This window comes from Triticum aestivum, chromosome 7B, assembly GCF_018294505.1.
Source record: "Triticum aestivum cultivar Chinese Spring chromosome 7B, IWGSC CS RefSeq v2.1, whole genome shotgun sequence".
Taxonomy (NCBI): Eukaryota; Viridiplantae; Streptophyta; class Magnoliopsida; order Poales; family Poaceae; genus Triticum; species Triticum aestivum.
In genome coordinates, this window is record NC_057813.1 from 452972258 (window position 1) to 452976647 (window position 4390).

General features: G+C 44.0%; 1 long non-coding RNA gene across 1 annotated transcript; it reads right to left on the reverse strand.

Annotated features, from left to right (window-relative positions):
• Nucleotides 1-1318: 1318 nt before the first annotated feature.
• LOC123160882 (uncharacterized) lies at nt 1319-4098 on the reverse strand. The gene is made up of 4 exons (XR_006480441.1): nt 3994-4098; nt 2824-2984; nt 1708-1792; nt 1319-1632 (listed from the first exon to the last, which is right to left on the reverse strand). It is a non-coding gene; the product is annotated as an uncharacterized lncRNA (long non-coding RNA).
• Between the last annotated feature and the right edge of the window lie 292 nt (nt 4099-4390).

Consider the following 4390-nt stretch of genomic DNA (forward strand, 5'->3'; position numbering starts at 1 on the left):
CCATATGTGTAGCTAATTCAGATCTTGCATTTGTGTGTGCACCATATAACACTAGAATGTAACGCGCGCTTCGCTGTGCCATTCTTCGGTCCTAGGATTCACATTTCCGCTCTCTTGCGGGCATATTGTTAGCCATAATCCAACATGCAACAGATTTGAGATTTGAATGCAAAGGGCATTAAAAAAAATCTACAACTGAAAATTCAGAAGAAGAAAAAGGTGGCAGGACATCTCTAGGGCAGTCTAGCTCTACCATTGCCTTCACCATCGGTCAAAATGAGCAGAGATAACTGAAGTTGCTAGGGGACTCCTCCAATATCTATCTCAAATAGCAAGTCCACACGCACCATATCTGAGCTAGATTATGCACCCCCGGGCTGAATTACTACTCGGGCAATGCCAGGTTAAATTACTACTTCGACATCCTGCTTCAAAGAATTAAAGTTCAGTTGGTTGGTTTGAGACCGACAGTTGCTTTTTCTTAGCTTTTTAGAATCTATTGTTCATTCTGTATGTCTACGACTTTGTAGCGATGGAAATGCAGTCGATCACATCTAGTGGCCGAGTGTTCCATTTAGCAAGTTGGACAGTTGAAGGTGCTTGGCTTGGATAGTTGGAGGTGGTTAATTGTTTATCACTGACATAATTGAATTATTGTTTTCTTATGTAGAACAAGGGATCCAACGGTGGCATTCCACTGGACAGAAAGTGATTCGCCTCACTGAAATGAAAATGACGATAATTGAGAACGATGATAATCATCAAGGCAACAGAGTTCCAGCTAACACTTTTATCAGACATCCAATACATTGAATTGTTCTATCTTCCGTTTTTCTAAGGACCAAATAGTAGACTAATCGACTGTGAGTATGCACACTTACATTTTAAACTTGTACACCAAGAGCATGTTTCCCAAATAAAAACAATTCAGGTTAGAAACAGTTTTGTACACTCTGAAAGACAAAAAAAATCAACCTTCTGATAAGACAGTTCCATCTTTGGCATATAACACAAAAGAATCTTTGGCGAAAAGCCCATAAAAATCGAAAGCCAAGCACTCGTGCACTATACAATTTTCATGTACACGCCAGATGGAAGCCATCATCAATGGTGGCCGCAGCTCCACCTACAAACTGATTTTCTTGTTGCAATCACCAGAATATGAGCTGATTGTAAAGAGCTCAGTATCATGTCTATGGATGCTTCTATAACTCGAATTCAACATTCAAAACTCAGCATGTTTATTAATTAGCCTAATTCAGTTCTACCTAGAACCATCAGCAAACACTAAATGTATGTCAACATTGGACTTCACTCATGATCCAAGACATAACATGTCATGCTTTGACTCTGATTAAAGATATTTGAAATAGATTAACACAGAAACATGGGATCTATCATACTCGAAGCATCCACTTCTTAAACCTTGATATTTTGGTTCTTATCACAAACTCTAAACATGTGGCAGCATAAGATTTATCCTCAACCTCGACTGAAACAGTTTTCAGTTCCATCACTAACTCTGCTAGAAACTAACCTCTAAACTCTCAAAATGTGTGGAGCATCTCATCCTTTATAGCAATCTGATATTGAAGAAAGCACTTCCTCCAGAAAATTTAATTTCCTTGATACCTGAAGCAGAATACTTATCTACACAAGGGAGTTGTAACATATAAGAAAACTAACATGATAAGATCAACGGATTACCTAAGTCAGGAAAAATGCAGACATGTATTCCCCTTCGTGCTTCTTTGCAACCTCCTCTCTTTGTTGCCAGGTTAAGTAAGACAATCTGTAGTTAAAAAAAACAATAGGTGAAAATCATGATTGTCTGCCCCAATTGATCGACCAACGATGGTCCGATACAAAACAGAGGAATAAAACAGCGACCAGGGCGATCGTTCTACGAAATATATGATAATCTCATATACATTCGTAGTACAATCAAAAATAAAAATATGAATTAGAAGGAAATGCATTATTTTCCATTTTTTAGTACTTCAGGAATGTAGCAGGACAAGTTGTATAACGTGACATCAGACCAGCAACTTCCTTGAATCAAGCATGCTTATATCATTTCATAATATGAGCTTGCACACAAGACTCAAATGGGAGCATGAGGTAGGCCGTTTCTTCTAGCTAGTTATAAGATTGATGTGGTGTATTGATAAAAAATATAATGGAATTATCACCATGAACTATACCCTATGCAAGGTACATATACAGAAAGAACTACAGAGGGACCATGTTAAAACTGTTCTAGAAGGGGAGATAATTGAACAGCATAGAATCCTTCCTCCTGAAGCCTCGTATAATGCGTGCGCTTGAGATCACGCTTGAGTTCTCTTCCTATCAAGATCCTCATGAAAAGAGAATAATAATAGTAATAAAAAATCACGGATAATAAACAGTACTGCATCGGTAATGTATACATAAGGGGCCTTGCAAACAGGTCTAAACTGCAGAAAGATATTTTTATGTTCATCCTCTTTTCTGGCAAGAGCTATTAATCATTTCAAATGGTGGATTATGTAGATTATCATTTGTGATTATAATCACAAGGACAATACAGTGTAATAGATATAAAAATAGAACATGGTAGTATAATTTATGTTTAATAGTCCCTGACATGAAAACATGACAAAGGGGGGAATTTCCCTGTCCAACAATGTCTACCGTCATTAAAAAGAACGACAATTGATCACCAAACCTATGGAGTACTGAAATTTCCTCTCATTCCAGAACTTGTACTATTCAAGACAACAACATTTCAAGTGCACTTAAATATGTTTAACAAAATGAATGGTAAATAAATAAACATACCCAGGGGATGCACGTTCTTTCCGTCCTTTAGAATGTAGAGTGTTTGTCCATATGGTACACATATGAAATCTCTTCCTCAGAACTTAGTGTTTGCCCATATGGCACAAAATAGCATCGGAAGATTTACAGATCGACGCCACGGAGCATAGACACAAATTCACCTACAGGTTGGAAGCATAGGTAAAAAAACTAGATTTAATCACCATACATAACCACTATACCTCATTCCTCCAATGAAATCAGTCAATGGTTCTGCCAATTTCTTTCTTATAAAATGTAGTCGAGCAATGTGGTGTGTTCGAATTTCAACTGCACTTGGAGCAACGCAATCAGGTTGTTCCGAGCAGTACCATGTGGTCCATAGATAGCACACAACTACCTCCAATATCTAACTTCTATACAAAAAAATACTGGAAATAGTAAGAGCGAAGAGCAGACCTGCAAACGAAATCGCTGGAAGAAAGAGCATCACGAGTTCAGTCATTTCCTGCCAACCGGGGGTTCGGCAGGAAGTCAACGGTGGCGTATGACGATGTACTATGAGGATGAAACAGAGAAGGGTTGTAGTGACATATTTAAGGTACTTGCAGCTCTCAACACCCGACGACATGAGGCGCCCCTGAACGGGCGCGAGGTCGAGGAGTGGGCGGTGCCAGGCAACTGGAAGCCGCTACCCGGAGGGATCTAGCGGCGCGAGACGACCGGGTGCGAGCTCAAGGCGCCGGACCTCTTAATCATCTCACTTTAAATCTCTCATTACCTAGCAGAGACCACACACAAGCCACCACAGCCCCAACACGGCAACACATGCACGCGCCGCCCAGCCATCAGACCCCCACCCCGCCTCCGACCACGCTTCTGCCGACCCACTCTGCTGCCGTCCACTATGCATCTCCCTCGGCTGCAGCCCCAGCAAGAAATACTAACAAAACGCGGCATCCCGACGACCGGGGCCTGTCGACAAACAAGCGGATCACAACCCATTCTCCCAGAAAAAAACAGAGACGAACCAGGTCGTGTCACTAGGCACTAGGAACGCGGCATCCACCATCTCCACCCAGCAGCCGGATCATGGCCCGAGCGCCATTCGCGTGATCCCAAGGCGCGACGCCAACCCCGAACCAGACCAAAGGAAATCTATGGTAGAGAGGGAGGAGAGGGGGCGTGCACCGTATCCGGCGTCGAGGGAGGCGGTGTGGAAGACGCCGGCGTAGGCGGATCCGCCGCGGACCTGGACCTCGACGGGGCGGGCCGTGGACGAGGGGGAGGGTCGGCGACGGGGCGGGGGTGGGCCGGCGATAGGGCGGGGGAGCGACGTGGCCGGCGATGGGGCGGGGGAGCGACGGGGCCGGCGACAGGGTGGCGGGGGAGGGCCGGCGACGGGGCGGGGGAGGGCCGGCGACGGGGCGGGGGAGCTATGGAAAAGACGTTATAAGCAGATGGCAAAGATGTTATTTGAATTGTTCTTTGCCATCTGGGCGGGCGCGAGGTCGAGGAGCGGGCGGTGCCGGCGACAGAGCTTTGCCGTCTGCCAGTTCTTTGCCATCTGTTTTTTATAAGCAGATGG